The 27,781-nt window shown below is 43.7% G+C and overlaps 1 protein-coding gene across 3 annotated transcripts in view; it reads right to left on the minus strand.

The window, feature by feature from the left end:
* The window catches only part of ikzf4 (IKAROS family zinc finger 4), a 235,272-nt gene extending 218,319 nt beyond the window's left edge, over positions 1–16,953 (minus strand). For all 3 annotated transcript variants that reach the window (XM_038786693.1, XM_038786690.1, XM_038786688.1), the window contains exon 1: positions 16,800–16,953. The gene's annotated coding sequence lies outside the window, so the exon portion shown is untranslated. The remainder of the gene's footprint in view (positions 1–16,799) is intronic.
* Positions 16,954–27,781: the final 10,828 nt, after the last annotated feature.

Genomic DNA, 27,781 nt, shown 5'->3' on the forward strand with positions numbered 1-27,781 from the left:
AAGCCAGGATGGGGACTCGTGATTTTTGGGGTTGGGGTGGAGCCGGGAGTGCAGGAGGAGAAAGAGGCCGGTGTGCTGGCCTTTGCGTCCCTAGTAGCCCGGCGAAGGATCTTGCTACAATGGAAGGATGCGAGGCCCCCAAGCGTGGAGACCTGGATCAACGACATGGCGGGTTTTATCAAGCTAGAGAAGGTCAAATTCGCCCCGAGAGGATTCTTTAGGCGGTGGCAACCTTTCCTCGACTTTCTGGCTCAACGATAGGGTACTGGGACAGCAGCAGCAGCAACCCGGGGGGGGGGGGGGGGACGGACGATGACTATGTTTGTTTATTTAATTTTAATTTATTTTTAAGTTCTCTTGTTGTTCATTGGGGTTGGGGGGGTGGGGGGGGGATGTGATACATGCGTTGATACGGTCTGGGGGGTGTTACAGTTATTATGGGTTATTTTGTTGCATATCATTGTTTGTTGTTATATTTTCTGTTAAAAATTCCAATAAAAATTATTTTTGTTTTTAAATTGGCAGACGTAAAGGGAAATGTACAGTTGGATGATAGTGATAAGGATCGTGAGAAAGAGTGTCATAGTCGAAGGCTTGGTTGGAATCTATTTAAATATGTCCAAGCGTTGCCAAGGTTTGACGAGAAGGAAGTGGAAGCCTTTTTCATTTCATTGGAGAAGGTAGTTAAACAAATGAAATGGCCACAGGACATGTGGGTATTACTGATTCAAACAAAGCTGGTAGGTAGAGCTAGTGAAGTGTTTGCATCACTACCGGAGGGTATCTGGAACGTATGAGGAGGTGAAGAAATCCATCTCAAGTGCATATGAGCTAGTGCCTGAAGCTTACAGACAAAGGTTTAGAAATTTAAGGAAATAATTTGTCAAACATACATGGAGTTTGAAAGGCTCAAACAGAGTAATTTTGATAGGTGGATAAGGGCTTGGAAAATAGACCAATAGTATGAAGTTCTCAGAAAAATTATACTTTTGGAGGAGTTTAAAAATTCAATTCCTGATGTAGTGAGAACTCATGTGGAAGAACAGAGGGTTAAAACTGCGAGATTAGCAGCAGAAATGGCAGATGATTATGAATTAGTTCATAAATCAAAGATTGGTTTCCGACATCAGTTTCAGCCGGTGAGGGATAGAAACTGGGGACATGAGAAATACTCAAGTGGTAAAGGTAAAGGTGATCTGATGGGAGACAATAAAGGGAGTGTACCTCAGATTAAAAAAGAAATCCAGGAGGGTGGAAAAGAGATGGAAAGTTTCAAATGTTTTCACTGTAATAAACTAGACCATGTAAAGTCACAGTGTTGGTGGTTGAAGAAAAGCACTGGGAAGGCTGATGTGGTAAAACAGGATAAGACAGTGGGATTTGTTAGAGTGGTAAAAGGAAAGCCTAAGGGAAGCGAAGGAGGTGTAAACGATTGTTCAAGAAGTAATTGTTAAGAAGGTGCCAGATGTCTTTAAATAATGTACTTGTGTGGGTAAAGTTTACTCATGTGTATCAATCTTTAATGGTAAGAGATCAGAAATTATGCAGTTTGGGAATAATGTTGCCAGGAAAGGTGGTGATATGTGAAATTCAGGGCGAGAGGAGTAGCATTCCATTATATAAGGTAATGTTGGAAAGTCCAGTGAAGAGTGGTGAAGTGGTGGTAGGAGTAATAGAGAAACTATCTTGTCCAGGAATATAGTTTATCTTGGGTAATGATATAGCTGGATCGCAGATGGGAGTGATGCCTACTGTGATTGATAAGCCAGTGGAAAAAATCAGACAACTGAAGGGTTGAGGAACTAATATCCTGGGATATTTCCGGATTGTGTAGTAACTCAGTTGCAAAGTCACAGGTTAACAGAGAGATTGAGAGTATGCTTAAAAATGGCATAATTGAAGTGGGTTGCAGCCAATGGAGCTCACCCATATAGTGATGGTACCTAAACCAGACGGTACCAAACGGTTGTGTGTGGACTATCGAAAGGTGAATGCAGTTACAAGAACGGACTCTTACCCTATTCCACGTTTGGAGGATTGCATTGAGAAAGTGGGACCAAATTGGATTTACTGAAAGGTTACTGGCAAGTACCTTTATCTGAAAGGGCAAAGGAAATTTCAGCTTTTGCGACTCCAGAGGGCATATACCAGTTCAAAGTTATGCCATTTGGCATGAAAAACACCCCAGCAACATTTTAACCGTTAACTAATAGTGGTTTCAGGATTACCCAATTGTGCGGTGTACATCGACGATCTGGTGGTGTTCAGCCAGACATGGAAAGAACATTTAAAACATCTGAGGGAGTTATTTGATCGACTTCAGGAGGCCGTTTGATGATAAACCTAGCCAAAAGTGAATTTGGAAAAGCCCAAGTCACTTTCCTTGGCCATACAATCGGACAGGGTCGAATGGTCCCACGGGATGTGAAAACGAAAGTTATTGGGGGTGTTTCCGATACCCTTGACACGACGGGAAATAATGCGGTTTCTTGGTATGAGTGGATTTTACCGGAAATTTGAACCAAATTTTAGCAGTGTGATCGCTCCACTAACGGACTTGCTCAAGAAGCGTAACAAATTCCAGTGGACAGCAGAGTGTCAGCAGGCATTTGACGGCCTGAAGGCTGTGTTAACCACTGCTCCTGTGTTAGCCATCCCAAATTATACCAGACCATTCAAAGTGGCTGTTGATGCGAGTGATGTGGGCGTAGGTGCGGTGCTTCTATAGGACAACGACGAAGGGCTAGAGCGGCCTGTTGGTTATTTTTCAAAGCAATTGAATTCTCACCAGAAAAAGTATTCAACGATTGAGAAGGAGACTTTGAATTTGGTGCTGGCTTTGCAACATTTTCACATTTATGTGGCCAGCAATCCATCTGACACCATTATATATACTGATCATAATCCTTTGACGTTTTTGGAGCGATTCCGGAATAACAATGCAAGGCTGTTTCACTGGAGTTTATTGTTACAGTCATTTCATTTAAAAATAGTACATATGGCAGGACGGGAAAATGTGATGGCCGATGCTTTGTCACGAATGTGATAAATGGAAGGATTTCAGTTCGAGGAAGAAGAACGGGAAAGATGGACTTTATTATTATGCCTGTTTGCGTGTGTTGTTTTTTTTTGTGAAACGAAAAAGTATATTTACTGTGTACATTTCTTAGTGGATGGTTCAAAAGTGAAAAATGAAACCATCTTGAAGTTGATGGTTTGGTTTTTTTTCTGGGGGGGGGGGGGTGTCATGAGAGTACCTTTAAGAAATGGATGTTTAGAAATAGAGCAGCTCATATTACTGAAGTGATGTCAGAGTGTGGGTGGAGCTGGGTTTTTAGCTCAGCCATTTTGCTGTGTTTTGGTTTCAGTTTTGAGAAAGCAGCTGAAAAGTGCCTGGCTGGTTTGCTGTGAGCTGTTTAGAAAGGAGAAAGCCAGTTTGGAGGAAAATATCTTGTGTGTGTCTGTGTTTTGCAGGGAGCTGGATTTGCTGTGATCTCTGCCATGAAAGACTATCTCGGAATCATTTGGGTGATTTAAACTCATAATAGTAATGTCTTTAAGCTGATGTGTTTCTGTTTAAAGGTGCTTTTGGAGGTTTGAAAGAACATTTTGAGGGATTATTTAGTGTTGTATTATTTTCGGGGTTATCTTTGAAGTAAGGGGTGTTAAGGGATTCAATGTTTATTTTAAAAGTTTAAGTTGAATTCATGGAATAAACATTGTCTTGTGTTTAAAATCCCACGTGTCCATAATTGTCATACCACACCTGGGGAACAAGCCGTGTGCTTCAAAAGCAACAATCCATTAAAGGGAGAGGTTGGTTGAACTCCATGGTACATTTTGGGGTTCTGAAAACACCGCTCCCATAACAATGGCACTGATGGATTTGCTGGAAAAGATGGGCATAAATGGGGCAAGTCTGCAAACCACGTTCCAACAGATCCATCTATGTAATGAAACCCCCATTGTGCCAGAGATGAATCCACAAGTACCTAACCAAATTTGCCAAGAAATGTAATGTTTGAATTCGGAATTCCAGATAAAATGAAGACAATAGCTTGAAAGTCTGTGCATTATAGCTCATTTAAACATTCAGCAATTCAACCAAAAATGCCACAAAAACTGATTAGGTTTTTCAAATAGGTTGCTGGGTAAAATATAGCGATGCTGCATTTTCAGAACCAGAAAACTGGGTTTTTGGAGGTTGACCCAAGAGTGGGGGATGGGACATTTTATACGTGAATCAGGAGTTCTATACAATGGGGATGAATGTGAAGTGCTTTGGGCCATTGGAATTCTATACAATGAGAATGCACGGCAAGTGCTTTGTTCTATTGGATTGCATGCTTTGATCAAGTTTCACTTAAGTCAACTGTGTACCATTAGTACAATAAAAACACTGAAAACTGGTACAAAATAAACTCATTACGATCAGAGTTTTGAACAAACTTTATGTTGCTGTTGCCAAAGTGTCACAGCGGTCTACATTTTGAGAAATGGTTTTCATTGGCGGACACAAAGAAAATCTAATGAAGTGGCAGAAATATGGCAAATGCTGGAAACAATCGAGATGCGGCTGTAACCTCTCCCTTCTTAGGCAGGTTCATGGGGCTGGATCAAGGATGACTTGCTTCCACTCTGTTTCAATGTGTTCTGAGATAACTGATCAAGTCCAATGCATGATCTACAGACTCTGCCACATGCAGGGCAGATTCTACTTGATGGTTTAGGTGGGTGAGTTGTTTGGAGGTCTGTGCTCTTCAAATGCTTCAATTTCATGAGTGTTCCCAATGTCTCTATGTTTGCTGCCTTCCCAATCAATGTTCTCCATCAAATTCAGTCACAGGCCAGGGACTCATTCAGCATGGTAGCACAGTGGTTAGCACTGTGACTTCACAGCGCCAGGGTCCCGGGTTCGAACCCCGATTTGGGTCACTGTCTGTGCGGAGTCTGCACGTTCTCTCCGTGTCTGCGTGGGTTTCCTCCAGGTGTTCCGGTTTCCTCCCTCAAGTCCCGAAAGACGTGCTGTTAGGTGAATGGGACATTGTGAATTCTCCACCACCGGATTAGAGGAAAATCGCGCCAGAGAGAACGGGAACAATGCCGTCACTAATGCCCCGAGGCTGGAACCCCTACACGAACACGCCTCCATTGGCCCCCATACGGAACCCAGATCACTAAACCACCCCAGTACTTCCTCAATATTGACTGCCCAATAATTGAATAATAAATTGGATAAAGCTAAAGCTAAACCTTACTGTCTATCTCTCTGGAGAAATGCGCTACGGATCCTTGGCAACATTGATTTATTAATTCTGACAAAGGACCACTTGGGTAGAAAAATGGTGAGACACTGAAAAATCCCGTGAACACATTCATCGGAACCCTATCCGCCGAGGACAGGAGGAGGTTATCCCACTTCTGCAAGTCTGATTTGACCCCATTAACCAGACAAGTATAATTTAATTTATGAAGCGAGGCTCAATCGTGGGTCACCCAGATAACGAAAGCTAGACCTGGCAAGGCGAAAAGGTAACATCCCCAGATGGGCTCCCCGTCCCCAATGGGTTAACCAGCAAGCATCCGCTCTTATCCAAATTCAACCTATTGAAGGAACGAAAACTCCGAATTATCTCATCCACAGTGGATACTGGGATCCTAATATAAAGGTCATCTGCGGACAATGACACCTTTTGCTCCACCCCTCCCCAATTTATCCCCCTCCACATTCTGGAAGACTTCAGCGCTATGGCAAGGTACTATTGCTAAAGCAAATAGGAGTGGAGACCAGACAAAGGACATCCCTGCCTAGTGCCCCTATTCAGTGGAAAGTTGCCCGAGTTCAAAGCATTTCATAGAATTTACAGTGCAAAAGGAGGCCATTCGGCCCATCGAGTCTGCACCGGCTCTTGGAAAGAGCACCCTACCCAAGTCCACACCTCCGCCCTATCCCCATAACCCAGTAACCCCACCCAACACTAATGACAATTTTGGACACTAAGGGAAATTTAGCATGGTCAATCCACCTAACCTGCACATCTTTGGACTGTGGGAGGAAACCGGAGCACCCGGAGGAAACCCACACACACACACACGGGGAGAACGTGCAGACTCTGCACAGACAGTGACCCGAGTCTGGAATCGAACCTGGGACCCTGGAGCTGTGAAGCAAGTGTGCTAACCACTATGCTACCGTGCTGCCCCATCTGTGCGAACACTAGAAGTGGGAGTCCTATAAAGTAAACAAATCCAGGATATAAACTTTTGCCCAAGCCCAAACCCTCCCAAGAATCTCAAAAAGAGATCTCCAATCAAATGCCTTTCCTGTGTCCAGGAAAATAATCACCTCTGGCTCGGGTACTGAAGAATGGGGGAAACAGGACATTTAATAGCCAACGTATCGTGGCCGACAATTGCCAAGCCTTGATGAAGCCTGTCTGGTCTCCCTAGATCAGTGTTTTTCAAACTTTTTTTCCGGGGACCCATTTTTACCAACCGGCCAACCTTCAGGACCCAACCCGGCCGACCTTCGCAACCCACCATTTTCTCTACGTTATATAAAAGCAAATTACTGCGGATGCTGGAATCTGAAATGAAAGAGAAATGCTGGAAAATGAGAAAAGAGCTAACGATTCGAGTCCAATTACTTTTTGGCAAAGAGTCATTCCGACTCGAAACGTTAGCTCTTTTCTCTCCCTACAGATGCTGTCAGACCTGCTGAAATTTTCCAGCATTTCTCTTTCATTTTCTCTTACCTTGTTTGCTGCTGACAAAATGGAGGAATTGCAATCGCACCCTAAACATTACAATTAAAAATGTTTTAAAAAAAGACACTTAAAAATCAATTAATTAATAAAGCTTCCAAATACGACCTGCACGCACTTTGTTTTGGAATGTTTAAAAATCAAGATGAAAAAAATTGACATCTCTTGATTGAAGTTACAGCTGTGGTGAAACCATCATTGGATCACTCATTCTTAGATTAAGAGACGTCCACTTCATCAGCATCGAAGTTCAGAAAGCAACCAATCACATCATTCTCCCCAAACTTTTCGCAGCTGGCTTTTAACAATGTCGGCTGCGAACAGCCTTCAAAAAGGCTGCGATCAGATTTCAAAACATGTGGCCGCACTGCACATCTGCACATGCGTACCTGCCCTTCTGCGCATGCGCACCAATGGGCGGGCAAGCATGTGCAGTGCAGCCACACTTTTAAAATATATTTGTGGCCATTTTGAAGGCCGCTTGCAGGCGGCATTATTAGAAGCCGGCTGATGCGACTGTTGCGCGCGGATTTGCGCGATCAGGAGCGCCGCGATGGACGACTCCACGACCCTCCCGACGCTCGCCTGCGACCCACCCTCAGGCCACGCCCCCAACTTTGCCACTGCCTGCCCTAGATCACCTCTCGGAGACAGGACTCCAACCGTAGTGCCAGCACTTCTGCGAGTAACTTGGCATCCACGTTCAAATGTGGAACAGGTCAATATCCACATTCCATAGAGTCCTTGTCCTTCTCAAGGCTTGTGCAATGTTTTGCAGGTGCTGGAATGGCCCATTTTTCAAGTTTTAGAAGTGAAGTCGACAAAGAACCTGGAGCTTCTGAGTGAACACACGCCAAGTGTGTTGGAGGGTTTTCTGACACAGTATGTAGACAGGCCAACAAGGAGCGATGCCACACTGGATTTGGTACTGGATAATGAACTCGGCCAGGTGTTAGATTTAGATGTAGGTGAGCATCACTGGCTGGACCAGCATTTCTTGCCCATCCCTAATTGACTGTGAACTGAGAGGCCTGCTAAGCCATTAAGAGTCAACCAGATTGTTATAGGCCTGGAGTCACATGTTGGCTGGACCAGGTACGAAAGGCATATTTCCTTCCCTAAAGAAACCAGATGTTTTTTTTTTAATAACAATCAACAATGGTTTCCCAGCCATCATTAGAATTTTAATTCCAGATTTTCATGGAATTCAAATTTCACCATCTGCTGTAGCGGAATTAGAGTTCAGATCCCCAGGCATTACCAGTCAAATGTCAATACCACCATCTCCAAGGGTGAAAATTGTACCGTGACTCTGGAAGGAGTTCTACGGCCATTAGTCGGAGGCAATTGGATTTGTTGCCTTTAGTCAGGTTGACAGCATCCTTAAGCTCACCCGGCATGCACTGCTCTTCCCAGATGAGGGATAGGATACTGTGCGGCCATGCCAGGAGGGCATCTGTTGCGTTTCAGAATTTTGGCGGTGATTTCATATGCTCCAAAGGCTTTGTTGTTTGATGCAGCTGAGTGTTTTAACAAATATATGAACAAACACATGGACAACAACAATTCAGAGGGTCGGTGCAGGCCCGAAGGGCCATTTGGCCCCTTGAGCCTGCTCTGCCATTCAATGGGGTCATGGTTGATCTGATTGTGGCCTTCACGCCACTATCCTACCTATCCCCAAAGTCCTTTGATTCCCTCGTCAGTCAAGGGTCTATCTACTTCTGCCCTAAAAATATTCAATGACCCTGCCTCCACCACTCCCTAGTTCTGGTCTCTCTCACAAGGGGAAACATTCTTCCAGCATCCACTCTGTTAAGCTCCCTCAGAATCTTATATGTTTCAATAAGACCACCTTAATTCTTCTAAACTCCAATAGGTATAGATCCAACCTTTCTTCAAAAGATAACCCTTCCTCCCAGGGGGAAATCAGTCAAGTGAACCTTTTCTGAATTGCTTCTAATGTAATCACATCCTTTCCTAAAAAAGACCAAAAATGTACACAGCATTCCAAATGTAGTCTCACCAATACCCTGGACAACTGTAATAAAACATCCTTAGTTATATATTCCATCACCCAAACAACATTGCCTTCCTAATCATTTGCTGTATCTGCATATTAACCTTTTGTGATTCATGTACCAGGTCATCCAGATCCCTCTGTACTGCAGAGTTCTGCAGGATCTTACATTGCTGCTTTTCTATTTTTCGTGTCAAAGTTCACACTTTCCCCACTGTCAGTGTGGAATTTGCACATTCGCCCAGTGTCTGCTTGGGTCTCACCCCCACAACTCAAGAGATGTTCAGGGTAGGTGGATTGGCCGCGCTAAATTGCCCCTTAATTAGAAAAATAATTGGATATTCTAAATTTCTATTTAAGAAAAAAAGAACTGCTGCAGCCCATGTGGCGTAAGTACACCCAATGTGCTGAGTGTTCTGTTGCAGTTTGATACAATTAAGTGACTGGCTATGCTTTGAGGGCACATAAAGGCCAGACTGGGCTGCTTTGTCTGCCATATTTTGTCTGCCAGACTGGTCTGTCACATTTTTGCCCACTCACTTAACATATCTTCATCCTTTTGCAGATTCCTTATGAACTTTTCACAACTTACTGTCTTGTCTCCCTTTGTCTCATCAGCAAGTTCAGCAACCATGCACTCGGTCCCTTCATCCAAATAATTGACATAGATTACAATTAGATGAGGCCCCAGCAGTGGTTCCTACAGCACTCCACTCGTTACATTTTGCCAACCTGAAAATGGCCCCCTTATGTTTACTGTTTCTGGTTAGCTAACAAATCCTCTATCCAAGCTACTATGTCACCACCCTACACCACAAGCTCCGACTTTGTGCAGAATCCTTTGATGTGGCACCCTGGCAAATATCTTCTGAAAATCTAAGTACACCACACCCACGTTGCAATTACTTCCTCAAACAACAAAGAACCCTAGTAATTTAGCCAAACATTGTTTCCTTTTCACAAAACCATGTTGACTGCGCCTGATTGCATTAAGATTTAATAAGGGCAATATCCTCCTTAATAAATTCTAGCATTTAACAGATATTAAGCTAACAGGTCTGTAGTTTCCTGCTTTGTCTCCCTCCTTTCTTGAATAGAGTTCCATTCGCTATTTTCCAATCTGAAGGGACCTCTGCAGATTCTAGGAAATTTTGGAAAATTAAACCGAATACAGTAAATTTTAAATGATATTCATGGTCAATAATAAGATAAAAAATTATAAAGTGAGTCTGCGTAATGGTGACCATGATAACTAACATCAATTGTTGTAAAAAGCCATCTGGTTCTCTGATGCTTTTTACCATACCCAGTCTGGCCGATGTGCCCTCAATGCCCAGCCAGTCACTTAATTGTATCAAACTACAACAGAACACTCAGCACATTGGGTGTACTTGCGCTACATGGGCTGCAGCAGTTCCTTTTTTTCTTAAATATAAATTTAAGAGTACCCAATTCTTTTTTTCCCACTTAAGGGGCAATTTAGCGTGGCCAATCCACCTACCCTGCACATCTCTTGAGTTGTGGGGGCAAGACCCACGCAGACACGGGGAGTATGTGCAAATTCCACACGGACAGTGACCCAGGGCCAGGATTGAACAGCGTCTCAGTGCCGTGAGGCAGCAGTGCTAACCACTGCGCCACCCAGACTGCCACAGTTTAACAATAATTAATAATAATCGTGACTATTGTCTCAAGTAGGCTTACATTAACACTGCAATGAAGTTACTGTGAAAAGCCCCTAGTCGCCACACGGCGCCTGTTCGGGTCACAGAGGGAGAATTCAGAATGTCCATTCCACCTAATAATCACTTCTTTCAGGACTTGTGGGAGGAAACTGGAGCACCCAGAGGGGGACACGGGGACACGCGCACGCACACGGAGAACGAGCAGATTCCACACAGACAGTGACCCAATCCGGAATCGAACCTGGGACCCTGGCTCTACCGTGCTGCCCAGCTCACCAGCACCTGGGAATTCTGCAGGGAGTAACTCCCCAAAGCCTGCCCACCATCTACAAGCCACAAGTCAGTAGTGTGGTGGAACTTTCCTGGGTGAGTGCAGCTCCAACATCACACATGCGCTATTTTCCAACCTGAAGGGATTTTTCAGAATTAAAATGAATGCAGTAAATTTCAAATTATATTCACAGTCAATAATAAATTCTCCTTTCAGGGGCAGCACAGTGGCACAGTGGTTAGCCCTGCTGTCTCACGGCACCGAGATCCTAGTTTTGATCCCGGCTCTGGGTCACTGTCCGTGTGGAGTTTGCACATTCTCCCCGTGTCGGCGTGGGTTTCACCCCCACAACCCAAAGATGTGCAGGGTAGGTGGATTGGCCATGCTAAATTGCCCCTTAATTGGAAAAAATGAATTGGGTACTCTAAATGTATATTTTTAAAATTAATTAATTAATTCTCCTTTCCAGTTGTAATAACAAATTCAGTATATTAAAAATTATATCTGGACACCATTTTTCCCCCCATTATAAATTCCTATGTCCATATTTATAATGAAAATTGGCTATGTAAAATTTATATATCTGCCATCAATGAAGATGCTGCAGTGTGCCAGCGACAGGAGGGTGTAACTTCAGCATGACAAATTTGCTGATGTGGACACAGAAAATTGTGCAAATATATAATAACAATAATAATAATAACAACAAGTATGACTTTAAAACAGAGAGTGAATTTCATCTGCCAACCAGGTCAAATTAGCCCCCAAAGCCCAACATGCCCACTCTAGGAAGACTACACATCATGCTGGATTAATTTACAGATTTAGATTTTAAACCCGAATGACCAGGGCAACAAAAACTAGCAGAAAGACGAAAAGAAAATTAGCAAAAAGTTTGAGCTGAATTCAATACAGGCACATAAACATTGAAGAGTGCTTTATTGGCATTTATATAACACAGTCTTGTCGTAACCCTAGACTTAGTCTGTGAAATGGTGTACCTTGTCGCTTGGCAACAGTGCAGCTCCAGGAACACTCAAGAAGCTCGACACCATCCAGGACAAAGCAGCCCAGCTTGATTGGCATCCCATCCACTACAATAAATATTCACTCCCTCCACCACCGACGCATGAGGACAGCAGTGTGCACCATGCACAAGATGCACTGCAGCAACTCACCGAGGCTGCTTCAACAACACTTTACAAACCCACAGCCTCTACAAGGACAAGTGTAACAGATGAATGGGAACACCACCACCTGCAAGTTTCCCTCCAAGCCACACACATAGAACATAGAACAGTACAGCACAGAACAGGCCCTTCGGCCCTCGATGTTGTGCCGAGCAATGATCACCCTACTCAAACCCACGTATCCACCCTATACCCGTAACCCAACAACCCCCCCTTAACCTTACTTTTTAGGACACTACGGGCAATTTAGCATGGCCAATCCACCTAACCCGCACATCTTTGGACTGTGGGAGGAAACCGGAGCACCTGGAGGAAACCCACGCAAACACGGGGAGGACGTGCAGACTCCGCACAGACAGTGACCCAGCCGGGAACCGAACCTGGGACCCTGGAGCTGTGAAGCATTTATGCTAACCACCATGCTACCGTGCTGCCCCAATCCTGACTGAGACACCATCCTGACTGAGAACTATAACGTTGTTACTTCACTGTTGCGGAGGCAAAATCCTGGAACTCACTTCCCAACAGCACTGTGGGTGTACCTACACCACATGGACTGCAGTGGTTCAAGGCAGCAGCTCACTATCACCTTCTCAAGAGCAATTAGAAATGGGCAATAAATGATGATCTAGTGAACAAGGCCCACATCCCATGAACGAATATAAAAACATCAGGGATATCATTGTGGCAAATGATCAAATTGCTGCTCCATGCGCGCAACAATGCCAACCAGAACCCAGAGCTAGTCAACTGGGTGCGAATGCAAACTGGGCATCAGTACTTGAACTAAACCAAGTCGAAACTAATCATAACCATGTTGGAGGAAAATACCTCACCTCATTGCTTGATCACAATCACTCTAAGCACGAACACTTGGGGAATATAGACACTACTGTTTTTGTTTAATGTTCTTGGGATGAGTGTGTCACTGGCAAGGCCTGTATTTAATGCCCTTGAACAGTTAAAAGTCACATGTAGACCAGGCAAATTTCCTTCCCAAAAGGGCACCATGGTCATTATTATGGAGACTAGTTTTCAATTCCAGACCGGTTATGAATTCCACTAGCTGCTATGGTAGGATTTGAACCCATGTCCCAGAGCATGCGCCTGGGCCTCTGAAATACTAGTCCAGTGACATAACCACTATGCCACAGTCTCACCAACTTGACTTGCAAGTGGTTGCATTTCCACTTGTCAACTGTTATTGTCCTTCTAGTGTGGAAGCAGTTTTGCAAAGTGCTGTCAAAGTAGGGTTGGTGTGCGGCTGCAGTGCATCCTTTTAAATGGCACACTGCTGCCAGTGTGCATTGGCGATAGAACGTAGAATTTACAGTGCAGGGGGCCATTTGGCCCATCGAGTCTGCACAGCCGCTGGAAAGAGCACCCCACCTCCACCCTATCCCTGTAACCCCACTTAACCTTATTGGGACACGAAGGGCAATTTAGCATGGCCAATCCACCCAACCTGCACATCTTTGGACTGTGGGAGGAAACCAGAGCACCCAGAGGAGACCCACGCAGACACGAGGAAAATGTGCATACTACGCACAGACAGTGACCCAAGCCGGGAATCGAACCTGGGAACCTGGTGATGGAAGGAGTGAATGTTTAATCTGGTAGAGGAGTGGTCAATCAAGTAGGCCGCTTTGTCCTGAATGGTGTTGAGCTTCAAGTGTTCTTGATATACCATCACATGTGACTTGTGCCTTGTAGATGGTGGACAGGCTTTGTGGAATCATGAGGGGAGTCACTCACTGCGGAATGCCTAGTCTCTGACCTGGTCTGGTAGCCACAGTATTTATATGGCCAGTCCAGTTCAGTCAATAGTAACCCCCAGGATGTTGATGGGGTATTCAGTGATGGTAATGCCAAGGGACGATGGCTAGATTCTCGAGTCTTGTTGGAGATGGTCATTGACTGGTATTTGCGCAAATCAAATGTCAATTGCCACTTATCAGCCCAAGTCGGAAATGTTGTTCAGGTTTTACTGCATTTGGAAATGGACTGCTTCAGTCTCCGAGGAGTTGCAAATGGTACTGAACAATCAAAGATCAGTACAGCACAGGAACAGGCCCTTCAAGCCTGTACCGGTCATGTTATCACCCTTGGCCAAAACCCTCAGCACTTCCTAGTGCCGTATCCCTCTAAACCCATTCTATCCATGCATTTGTTGAGGTGCCTTTTGAACGCTGTTAATGTATCTGCTTACACAACCTCCCTTGGCAACGCGTTCCAGGCACTCACCACCCTCATCAGCAAGCATCCCCACATCAGAGCTTAGGATGGATAGGGGGTTGTGGATGAAGCAGCTCAAGGTGGTTAGGCCAAGGAGACTACCCTAAAAGAACTCCTGCAATAATATCTTGTTACGGAGATGAACAAACACACCCTTGATGTTGAGGGTAATCACTTACCTTCCCTCTGAAATTCAGCTCTTTTGTCCATTCTTGGACCAAGGCTGTAATGAGGTCAGGAGCCAAGTGGCCTGGAAGAACCCAACCCAAGCACTGAACAGGTTGATGCCGAGAAGTGCTGCTTGATGGCACTGTTGGCAACACCTTCCAGCACTTGATGATCCCAAGGAGGCTGATAGAGCAGTAACTGACTGGATTGGATTTGTCCTGCTTTGTGTGGACAGGACATACCCAGGCAATTTCATTTTCCACATCATCAGGTAGAAGCCTGTGCTGTAGTTGTACTGGAACAACTTGGATAGAGGCACGGCCAGTTCTGGAGCACAAATCAGTACTATTGCCAGGGCCCACAGCCTTTGCAGTACCTTCAGCCGTTTAATAACACGTGTTCAGAGTACAGAGATCAGAATGCAGCCAATATACTTTGTAAAGAATTAAAATGTTCCAGGAACAAGAAAATATGATACCCCAAATCTCCAAAATGTCAGTGAAATTTGTCAGCATTGTTACAAGAGACCTTGCAACACACCAATACAAGTTATATAGGGACATAACACAGCACTCTAATAGTAGCCATCTTGTAAAGATCTTGTAACAGTTAGTACATGCTCACTCCAGCATTATATAAGGTCATGTCACAATGCTCAGTCACTCGTCATTGCTTCTACCCATGGATCTAATCTAAGTTTTGCACTGTTTTCTTTCTTCAAATTTTTGGCAACTGCAGTAAAGAACAAGACATTTTAGCACTTTTTAATGCCTTCCCTATGGTTGGGAGAAGGAAATGTAATTATTTTGAACACAATAGAGGATGTTTTTCCAGTATGATAGCTGTTCGTAGATTCACAGCAGATATATTTCTGATCTCAGTCAGGTAAAACGGGTTAAGATATAGACAAGGGAAAGTTATTTAACCATCAGAAGTCAATCAACTGGAGTATTTTTTCACGCCACTGAACAGTAAATTATATAGTAGCCCTGGCACAGTCTGGAAGCCTCATTACCTTGGCAACACTATGTAGATTGGTGCTTTTTTTTAAAACTATATTTGAAGAACTCTCATACTTGCAATTCAAATGATGTGCAGTACTATGGCGCAGAACTTTAACGACTCAGAAAACAAAATAATTTGCAATGGAGGCACATACCTCGCTCAGCACCCGATATCAGTCACCACAATTGACATTCTGTGCAATGATCATTTTTGCTCCTTCTTCCATTGCAAGTTACAATGATAGTATTTCACCAAATTTAATATTCAATTAATAACAATAATAAAGAACTATTTCGTCATCAGGCAAGCATAGTCATGAAGTTGGGATTGACCTCTTAAAAATCAGATTATATTTCTGTTGCTTCCCACTACTCCAACTGCATACAAATTCTGAACAGCATATTTATCATATAATGCAGTGGCAGTATGCAAGTCACACCTTCACACAATGTATTCAGAACTACCCTGGATATATGGGGGATTTATCTTTTACACTGGTGTGACCAGTACATCAGACTTTCTACATACGATAGATAATACTGTCACTATTTAAGACGTGGGTGTGCAATCCCCTATATTGCATTCGCCAGTCCAATTTTGATTCCATTCCACGATGCATTTTTTTTTAATTGAACTGTCAACAGGCGAAGACTGTTGTCACACAAAGGCCTCATTCGAGACACTTGCTAAAGATGGGGAGCGGGAAGGAATAAATTACATGTGAAGCACAAATTGCTTCGTCACATGGATTTTACATCCAGTTTGAACAATGACCGTGGAATAAACAGAGATCAGAGCAAATACTGCAGCTGGCTTTAACTTCTCCGAGGGGGGAATCCTCATGACTAACAGCACACCTGCAACACTCACTAGCTACAGGACTCAGAACCATAATAGGGCTACCTCCTCCGGGGGGGGGGGGGGGGGGGGGGGGGGTCGCCAACTACACCTTAATCCCACTGGAGCCGAACCCTCACTTTTCACCAAATTAGATTCACATTCCCTTGATTGCGAACCTATTGCAAACTCACACTTAACTGCGCCAACCGTCCCGCCCCTCGGTTGATGGACAGAGCGGCCGTCCAATCAGCGAGCGGAAATTCCCCAGAGGCGCCAATGATCAGGCTGGAAAGCCGGGACTTCCGGTAGCAGGTGCGGTTGACTGAGAAAAGGAGACAAACGTCTCGAAAAGCAGGCAATTTTAACATTACATTTTTCCTTTTATATCTTTTCGGCAGCAAAAAAAAACGGTGAACAGAGCAAACAAAGTTTGCCGAATGTGTTCCCGAAGCAGGTAGATGTGTAAAACCAACCCCCCCGCCCGCCTCAGAAGAGAATACTGACTAAACGTTAGGCCGCGGGTTCCTACGCTTGACAGCGCGACGCGCGCCGACATTTTATGTACTGTTGGATTTAGGAATTAAACATTCGCTTCAAAAGAGAATAAAAGCCGGGTTTTACCTCAGAAATTAGCGTTTACAGGTACAGCAGCATTACCTCCGCTCGGCTCCGAGCGATTGAATTCCAGTCAGCGAACAACTTCCGCCATAACTTCCGAGCAACAGGGAAGCGAGCGGAACGACAAAAAACCGATTCATAACACTACCAGGACGAGTAGCCGAGCACCGCCACTTCGATTGCTACCGGGAACCAGGGCAGCTAGCAGATTACTGATACGATGATCGTAAAAGGTACCAACACCAGGGATTGGAAGCCTGGACTAATCAAATTGAATCTCGTTCAATTTGCATGAATTATTTGCACCAAGACACAAAAAAATCTTTTTTTTGCAACCGTTCACCCCATCTGAATTGTTGAAGTGAACATTTAAAATATCCATTGCCATGTTTTACAGGCCAGATTGCCAAATCAGAAATTATATTCAGATATGGCAATGACATTGAGTTGGGGTATTGTAAACCAGAAAAACGTGATTTGCACCATTGCCTGGAAAGGGAATTCATTTAATACAAAAAAATACTGTTTTTACTTAAGATTCTATGAGGATCTAAATATAAACATCAGTGACTACCAAATCAGATATCATCCCAATCCAGAAGGGTTTGGAATTCCTTCGTGCTCCCCAGCCGACTCTCAAAGACACAACACTACTGGGGTAGGTCTGTAGATAAAAGCAAAATACTGTGGATGCTGGAAATCTGAAATGAAATGAAAATCGCTTATTGTCACGAGTAGGCTTCAATGAAGTTACTGTGAAAAGCCCCTAGTCGCCACATTACGGCACCTGTCCGGGGAGGCTGGTACGGGAATCGAACCGTGCTGCTGGCCTGCTTGGTCTGCTTTAAAAGCCAGCGATTTAGCTGAGTGAGCTAAACCAGCCCCTGACAAACAGAAAATATTTAGCAGATCAGGCGATAAAAAGAATTACTGTTTCAGGTCAATATTTTCATCAAATTCTGATGAAAGATCACAGACCTGAAACATTAACTCGGTTTTCCTCTCCCCAGATGCTGCCTGACCTGTGTATTTCCAGCATTTTTCTGTTTTTTTGTTCAAACCCTACAACCCCAAATTAGCAAATTGTAGTCAATGTTTTGGTATATTGATAATGAAAACAAGATTGCGAGCATGCCTCTTATCATTGAATCCTTAAGAAGACAGTGGATTCAAGCAAAGGACCTAACAAAAGTGCCCCCCACTTTAGAAAAGCCAAACTTAAATCATAGAAAATACACAGGAAACTAAACAATTTAAATATTTCCAGTGTCACCCATGTTTTGTTATGCTCTTGACGTAGCATAAGCTGCTTCCTTGATGTGCACTCTGACAAAGGAAGGTTCTGACTTGGAGATGGCTTTAACACATTTATTAAACTGTTAACGATTCTCCTAGAAAAGCCAAACTTAAATCATAGAAAATACACAGGAAACTAAACAATTTAAATATTTCCAGTGTCACCCATGTTTTGTTATGCTCTTGACGTAGCATAAGCTGCTTCCTTGATGTGCACTCTGACAAAGGAAGGTTCTGACTTGGAGATGGCTTTAACACATTTATTAAACTGTTAACGATTCTCCTACTTGGATTTGACTCTCCTGTTAATCCTGCTATAGCTGCTCAGACTGACGAACCAGTCTGCTACAATCCACGTGGTGGGTGTGATGTGTTCAATCAACTCTGTGTACTCACTAAGTATCTCCACTGGAGAGAGGAAGATATGTGAGCTGTGTCCTTTTATATGGGTTGGTGTAATGCCCCCCCTGTGGTAGTGTCACCTCGGTGTGTGTCGTGAATGCCCATTGGTCGTGTCCTATCTTACTGACCTATTGGTTGAATGTGTGTGTGTCATGATGTCTCTGGTGCACCCTCTAGTGTCTTATCTAGTCTACGTGTACTTACATTAACCCCTTGTGTATTTACAGTGATGCATATCACCACAACCCACACACGACAGTCCCTCCCAGTTGCAGAAGTCATCAAGTGAATTAGAAGACACCACTTGCTCCTTATTCAGGGTCACCCAGATGCAGAAAAGTGGAGAGGCAGCAATTAGAGCAACCACTCCTACAGGCCGGCTTAACATTACATAATCCTTTCAGATATTTGTGGGTAGCACTGCAGCCTCACGGCACCAAGGTCCCAGGTTCGATCCCGGCTCTGGATCACTGTCTGTGTGGAGTTTGCACATTTTCCCCGTGTTTGCGTGGGTTTCACCCCCACAACTGAAAGATGTGCGGGGTAGACGGATTGGCCACGCTGAATTGCACCTTAATTGGAAAAATGAATTGGGTACTCTAAATTTATTTTTAAAAAGGATGGAACGGTGTTTCAATTTTGCATCTTCACTGCTGAGAAGACTTCTCAATTGCAATTTGTCCAGTTTTAGTTTCTAAATTAGGAAATGCCCCACATTAATTCCTGTAGCACAACACTTATAGTAACTCTTTTGCCATTGCAGAGCGCCATAACTATATTTTTTAACTTTCATCAAACAATTCTGCAGCAGTTCTTAATCCCAAGGCTCTTTTCACCAGCAGCTGCACCTTCAGCGAGTGTAAGGTGGAAGTCCCAGGGAAATGACTGTTTTATGACCACGACTGGAAAAGTAATTCATTGACTGTTAAGAATTTTTTGCAGCACCCCACCGAGGGTAAAGACTCCATAGAAATGCAAGTTCAGAATGGCGCAGTGGTAAGCACTGCTGCCTACAGCACTGAGGACGCGGCTCTGGGTCACTGTGTGTGGAGTTTGCACATTCTCCCAGTGTTTGTGTGGCTTTCACCTCCACAACCCAAAGATGTGCAGGTTAAGTTGATTGGCCACATTAAACTGTCCAATAATTGGGAAAATAATAATTGGATAATCAATTTATTTTTTTAAAAATTTACAAAAAGAAATGCAAGTTGTAACTTTTGTCAGCTACATCTGGTCAGTTGAAACAACAAGCTTCTTTTATTTTTAATATAAATTTAGAGTGCCCAATTAATTTTTTCCAATTAAGGGGCAATTTAGCGTGGCCAATCCACCTAGCCTGCACATCTTTGGGTTGTGGGAGCGAAACCCACACAAACACGGGGAGAATGTGCAAACTCCACACAGACAGTGACCCAGAGCCGGGATAGAACCTGGGACCTCGGTGCCGTGAGGCAACAGGGCGAACCCACTGCGCCACCGTGCTGCCCTGAAACAACAAGCTTCTTTTTTAAAAAAAGATGTGGTATTGATTTTATCCAACCAACAAATAAATCTAATTCCCAAATGCCATAAAGGGATCAATTGACTGTTCCCCTGCTACCAGAAATTGAGGTTGTGACAATTATCAAATAGGCTCATGAGAGATTTATTTTAGAGCAAAAGGCTTTGATGCTCAGAAACACTTTGTATGACTCACAGAAAGAGAACTCTCTTTTATCCAATAGGATCTGTTACTTACAACCCTCCTGGTGTGATGGAGCAGCTGGAAAAGTACTGTCTGATTTTGATCAAGTGTTAAAAATCACCAAGCTTGGGCAGCGCAATGGTTAGCACTGCTGTCTACAGCGCTGAGCACCTGGGTTGGATCCCGGCTCTGGGTCACTGTCCATGTGGAGTTTGCACATTCTTCCTGTGTCTGCGTGGGTCTCACCCCCACAACCCAAAGATGTGCAATGTAGGTGGATTGGCCACGCTAAATTGCCCCTTAATTGGGAAAAAATAATTGGGTACTCTAAATTTATAACAAAAAAATCATCAAGCTGGACTTCTGATGGTGACCATGCCGTAGACAGTCACGTACCTGGTTGATAGTGCATTTCGGCCTGTTGCACCCGATAAGGCAGCTGAACGAGGCAGGATCGAGCAGCAAACAGCGAGGGGTGAAAGATGCTTCATATCATGCAATGTTCGTTACTCACCTGCCCAGGCTGCAGGCTCAAAGAGGAAATGGAGAGGGTACAGGCCCAACATGTTCCTTATAAGGTAATAGGAAGGAGTCACAAGCTCAGAGAACCATGGATGACCAGAGGAATTCAGGATCCGATGAGAAGGAAAAGAGAGGCTTTTAGCAAGTACAAGGGCAGCCAATCAACAGAGGCAATAGTGGAGCACAGAAAGTGCAGGATGGAGCTTAAGAAAGCCATTAGGAGAGCAAAGAGGGGATATGACAGAATTCTGGCTGGTAAAAGTAGGGAAAATCCCAAGATATAGTATATCAATGGGAAGAGGATAACCAGAGAAAGAATAGGGCCCATTAGGGAAATCTGTGAATGGAGCCATACGACATTGGTCAGGCATTTAACGAATACTTCATATCTGCCTTCACCCAGAGAATGAGGTAAATATAGAACTCAGGGAGAGAGACTGTGAGGTTCTTGAGCAAATTGTCAGAGGGAGTGACAAGGTATTGGAGGTGTTAGCAGGCTTAAAAGTGGAGAGATCTCCAGGTCCAGATGAATTGTGTCCCAGGATGCTGTGGGAAGCGAGGGAGAAGATTGTAAGGGCTCAGACTCAAATGTTTAATTCCTCTCTGGCCTTGGGGGACACACCAGAGGACTGGAGAACAGCTAATGTGGTCCCACTGTTTAAGAAAGGTTGTAGAGATAAGCCAGGGAACTACAGACCAGTGAATCTCACGTCAGTGGTAGGGAAACTATTGGAGAAAATTATTTTATTTTTTTTAATTTAGAGTAGCCAATAATTTTCTTTCCAATTAAGGGGCAATTTAGTATGGCCAACACATCTTTGGGTTTGTGGGGGTAAGACCCATGCAGACACGGGGAGAATGTGTAAACTCCACACGGACAGTGACCCGGGGCCAGGATCGAACCTGGGTCCTCAGCGCCATGAGGTAACAGCGCTAACCACTGCCCCATGCCGCCCTATATTTTTCCCTCTTGTTGGTTCCTTCACCACCTGTTGCAGACCCAGTCTAGCAGTTATCTCCTTTAGAACTCGGCCAGCTTTGTCAGTAGCAGTGCTACCAAGCCACTCTTGGTGATGGACATTGAAGTTACCCATCCAGAGTGCATTGTGTCCTTGTCACCCTTAATGCTTCCTCCAAATGGTGTTCAACATAGAGGTACTGATATAACCACTGGGGGGCTTTCCTTGCCATGTTTGACCAGAGTCCAGAGTAGATGTTGTAAACCACTGTGTTGCAGAATATACCCAGTGGTGATTATGGTATCTGGGACATTATCTGTATGCAGGTATGACTATGTCAGGATGTTGCTCGACTCCTTTGTTGAACAACCCTCAATTTTGGCACAAGCCTCCAAATATTAGAGAGGAGGACTTTGCAGGATCGGCAGGGCTGGGTTTGTGGTTGTCGTTTTTGCTACCTTGTCGAATGCGAGGTCATCTGTCCGGCTTCATTCCTTTTTTTGTAGATTTTGTAGCAGTTTGATACAACCAAGTGGCTTTCTCGGCCATCCCAGAGCACATTTAAAAGTCAACATTGCTGTGGGTCAGGACTCACATGTAGGCCAGACCAAGCAAGGACAGCAGATTTCCTTCCTGGAAGGATATTAGTGACCCAGATGAGTTTTTACAACAAATGGTCACTGCAGAAGGCTTTCAAATTCCAGATTTATGAACAGAATTTAAATTTAACCATTTGTTATGGATTCAAACCAGTGTCCTCTGGATTACAAGTCTAGTGACATTACCACTCCGCCACCTTATACAGGATCAGGTATTCATCACCTCCATTGATGAAACCTATGATCTCGTATGCTTTCTTCATTACTCTATCATGCCCTGTCACTTTCAAAGCAATGCAAACGAACCGCCAGATCCTCTGTTCCATTACACTCTTTAAAACTGGGCCATTAAGTTTGTATTGCCTCTCCCTACCCCTTCTGCCAAAATGCATTACCTCACACTTCTCTGTATTAAATTCCATCTGCTTTCCTGCTAGCCCAAGTCCTGTTCCTGTCAATTTGTGTCATCCTCGGTTTTCTCCATCTCAAAGATTACCATTGGTGAATTTTGAATTTTACTCTGCATTCCAATATCCAAGTCATTTATATACACCAAAAAAAAGCCTTGGGGAACACCAGCGCCTTCCATCGTTCAATCCTTCTACCCTCCAGTTTGAAAAACAATAATTTACCAAGAGGAGGAGCAAGGGAGTTATCCCCAGTATCCAGGGCCAAGGTTTATCCCTCAACCAACATTATTAAAAATTATCTGGCCACTATCCCTTTGCTGTTTGTGGAATCGCACTGTCTGCAAATCAACATCCTTTTCACAGTAACTTCATTGAAGCCTACTTGTGACAATAAGCGATTATTTCTTTATTTTATAACATCCATGTTTCCTACATCACAAAAGTAACTACACTTCAAAAGTACTTAATTGACGGTTCAGCATGCTAGGACATCCTGATGTTGTGAAAGGTGCTATATCAATGCAAATCTTTCTTTCCTTTAACCCATATACAAGAGTAAAAAGTCTTACAACACCAGGTTAAAGTCCAACAGGTTTGTTTGGAATCACTAGCTTTCGGAGCGTAGCTTCAATCACCTGATTTTTTCATAGAATTTACAGAGCAGAAGGAGGCCATTCAGCCCATCGAGTCTGCACAGGCTCCTGGAAAGAGCACCCTACCCAAGGTTAACACCTCCACCCTATCCCCATAACCCAGTAACCCCACCCAACACTAAGGGCAATTTTGGACACTAAGGGCAATTTATCATGTCCAATCCACCTAACTTGCACATCTTTGGACTGTGGGAGGAAACCGGAGCACCCGGAGGAAACCCACACACACACGGGGAGGATGTGCAGACTCCGCACAGACAGTGACCCAAGCCGTAATCGAACCTGGGACCCTGGAGCTGTGAAGCGATTGTGCTATCCATAATGCTACTGTGCTGCGGATCACCTCCGAAACCTAGTGATTCAAACAAACCTGTTTGACTTTAACCTGGTGTTGTAAGACTTCTTACTGTGCTCACCCCAGTCCAACGCCGGCATCTCCACATTATATATATCAGAGGACATTGACTCTGGTTTCAATTAGCAAAAGACTCAGGCCCATTATAAAAATGGTCATCCAGCTATAAACACTGGAAAACATGTTGGGAATAATCTGAAAATGTAACTAAACAAAGGAATGTGGTTACGTATCAACAAGGAGGAACATAGCACAGAATTCTCACAGCACAGAAGACGGCCATGTCTGCGCCAACTCTCCAAATGAGTAATGCACCGAGTGCCTTTCCCCCACCTTCTCCCTGTAACCCTGTACATTCTTCCTTTTCAGATAACAATCTAATTCCCCCTTGCAAGCCTCAATTGAACCTGCCTCCATCAGATCTCAACCACTCACTGCATAAAAACATTTCTCATGTCTCCATTTCTTCTTTTGCCATTTACCTTAAATCTGTGCCATCTCATTCTCGATCCTTCCACCAGTGGGTACAGTTTTTCCCTATGTATTTTGCCAACCCCGACAAATCTGAAAAGGAGGTATTGCATTGGTAGAGGAAGTCGGTTGTATGCATTCTTGGCCAGTTTGGTGTGGTCCATGCAATTGTAAGGGACTGCAAACATAACAAAAGGAATTTATATCTTCAGAGAAAATGTAAATACACACTGTGGACATATTAGCCTCGGCTTTCCAATTGTGTTGCTGACAGTAACCCATTTATTTTAAATGATTGTGGCAGGCCTGTCTTCCACATTCTCAAAAGCTGCAGGGCAGTTAAAGCAGACAACACAACAGCTCAATGTTATGTGTACATGTAGAAACCAAGATGATTTCCTTTCACAAATTATTTAAAAACAGCTGGAGGAGACATTGTAACAGTTTTATTCAGCTGTAGTCTCAAATTGAAATGGTCAAGTTCTTATTTTATTTAATCTATGTGCCAGCACCTGCTGTTTGCAAGTCTCACCCTTGCAGCAGAGAGGAAACGAGTGAACTTATTGATTTTTTTTTTGTTGTAAACTAATAATGACGTAAATCATTCGTCTAAGGACTTTTTATGTGAGGAAAATTCTAGACATTCTCATGCCTGATGTTAAGACTGGCCATTTAGAAAATGCCAGAAAGAAACTGAAAAATGAATTTTAAAAGCTTTCGTTAATAAGGGATTAATTGTATTAACTGTGTTTTTATGGGGTGGCACAAGGCACAGTGGTTAGCACTACAGCGTACGGCACGGAGGACCCAGGTTCGAATCCCGGCCCTGGGTCACTGTCCGTGTGGAGTTTGCACATTCTCCGTGTCTGCGTGAGTCTCACTCCCACAACCCAAAGATGTGCAGATTAGGTGGATTGGACACGCAAATTGCCCCTTAATTGGGAAAACAAAAATTGGGTACTGTAAATTTTATTTTTTTTAAATTGTGTTTTTATGTTATTTTTAGAATTCCTAGACTAGTATTGTTTAGAGTATATTTATATTTCTCAGTACATACACAGATTGAACTATGTCTTTGCTCAGCATATAGCTACTTAATTTGTCTTCGTAAAAATGAAATGAAATGAAATGAAAATCGCTTATTGTCACGAGTAGGCTTCAATGAAGTTACTGTGAAAAGCCCCTAGTCGCCACATTCCGGCGCCTGTCCGGGAAGGCTGGTACGGGAATCGAACCATGCTGCTGGCCTGCTTGGTCTGCTTTCAAAGCCAGCAATTTAGCCCAGTGAGCTAAACCAGCCCCAGATATATCATATCAGGAGACGCACCTATTTTCCGCCTTCCCACTCCCCAAATATCCCCCTCCATCTTGTGACTTGCTATTAGATCCTGGTCCCCTTTCTCCGACTCCGTATTTATCCTCCTCTCCTGTTAACAGGGATCATGCAGGGATTATAGGTCCACGGATGACAAGAGCCCTCCAGTCTCTCACCCAGCCATTATTCACATCTGAATCAAGTGTGCCAGCAGAATATTTGCAGGAGCATCACCACCAAGCTCAATCCTGTCCTCATCCCTCGTCTTTCCTACAGGGGTCACTGGAGAGCAACTGGGAGCAGGAAACCCAGATTATCAGTGCAGGTGTGTTATGGCCCTTACCGCGAACCCACTGGAGATCTACTAACTCAGTGCAAATCAGGGATGGGACCCAAGGGACGGCTTTAAACTAAATCACCTGGGGGCCAGTTCTATAGAGGGAATATGTGGGCTTACAAAGCAAAAGGATGTGACAGCATTACAAGGCAGCTATTTAGGTAATGATACCCAGAGTACGACAAGAAGGGTCAGTGTGCAAACATAAAAATACAGCACCAAATAGGATCAAAAAAGGAAAAATGGTAACAAGACAAAATTAATGGTTCTTCACTTAAATGCATGTAGCATTCGGCACAAAATAAATGAATTAACGGCACAAATTGAGGTTACAGGATATGATCTTAAAGCCATTACAGAGACACGGTTACAGGGAGGTCAAAGCTGGGAACTAAATATACAGGAGTGTGTGATTTTACGCAAGGACAGGCAGGAAGGAAAGGGTGGTGGGGTAGCTTCATTAGTACGAGATGGAACAAGTACAACAGCAAGAAATTAACTTGGATCAGAATGTGTGTAATCCACATGGATGGAGGTAAGAAATAACAAGGGTAAGCAGACACTGGTGGCAGTCGTCTATAGGCCCCAAAACAGTAGCTACACAGTAGGATGGAGAATAAATCTGGAGATAATAAAGACATATAAAAAAAAGCAGTACTTTAATCATGGATAACTTTAATCTTCATATAGATTGGGAAGATCAAATTGGCAGAGATAGCCATGAGGAAGAATTCAACTGTGTATTCCGGACAGTTTCCTTGAACAATATGTTGTGCATCCAACCAGGGATCAGGCTATTTTGGATTTGGTAATGTATAATGAGGCAGGTTTAATCTCAGAGCAAAAGATCACCTCGGAAGCAGTGACCACAACATGGTAGAATTTAGCATTCAAACTTGTGTCAGAAACAACTGTGCTGCACTTAAATAAGGGTAATTGTAAAGGTATGAGGGCAGAGTTGGCGAGAGTGGACTGGGAAAGGAGTGTAGCAGCAATGTTGATCAGCAATGGCAGACGTTTCTGAAAATACAGAAATACAGGATGATGATAAATCAACCATGGTTAACCAAGGAAGTAAAGAATAGTATTTTTTTTAAAGTAAAGTTCTTCAATCTGTCAACAAAACCACCCAATGCCATCACATCTATTAATCTAGTGAGCTAATTGTTAAAGCAACAAATCTAGTAGGCAACCCAAAATCTGTCACAACACAACTTCATATAAAAGTAGGGATAGAATTAGACATCAGAGGAATAATTTATTTGACCCATAAAATGAATAATGAGATTCAACGGTCATTTGCAAGTTAAAATAAATGTTTCATCTTTCCCTATTAGTATAATTTCTGCTGAATAATTAGCATAGCTAAGAAAGCAAATTTGTAATTATTTAATACTTGCCATACAATGCATATACTTTCAGGTTTGGATCAGCTTAATTGCTCTCACATATGTCGCATCACTCCGTTCAATATGCCCGTTGGATAATAGTGAGAGATCGTCTTCCTTAAATCAACACTGCGGTATTCTAAAAACAATCAAATAGCAATAAGTTAACATGTGCTTAGCTCAGTTGAGTGTTGCAGTTGGTGTTTAAGAAGGAAAATGCTGAGGTTTGCACTCCTGTCACTCACAAAGGCCCCTGATGAAAGCTCACATTACCTCGCAATCTGCCAAGAGCCACCATTCAACACAACTGAAGAATGAGTGAAATTTCCTGTTCCGGGGGTCTGGTTAAGAGGATGTTCACAGTCGCTCATTTCAATCAAGATCCATGGGCAGCACGGTAGCACAGTGGATAGCACTGTGGCTTCACAGCGCCAGGATCCCAGGTCCGATTCCCCGCTGGGTCACTGTCTGTGTGGAGTCAGCATGTTCTCCCCGTGTCTGCGTGAGTTTCCTCCGGGTGCTCCAGTTTCTTCCCACAGTCCAAAGATGTGCAGGTTAGGTGGATTGGCCACGATAAATTGCCCTTAGTGACCA

This window comes from Scyliorhinus canicula, chromosome 28 (assembly GCF_902713615.1).
Source record: "Scyliorhinus canicula chromosome 28, sScyCan1.1, whole genome shotgun sequence".
Taxonomy (NCBI): domain Eukaryota; kingdom Metazoa; phylum Chordata; class Chondrichthyes; order Carcharhiniformes; family Scyliorhinidae; genus Scyliorhinus; species Scyliorhinus canicula.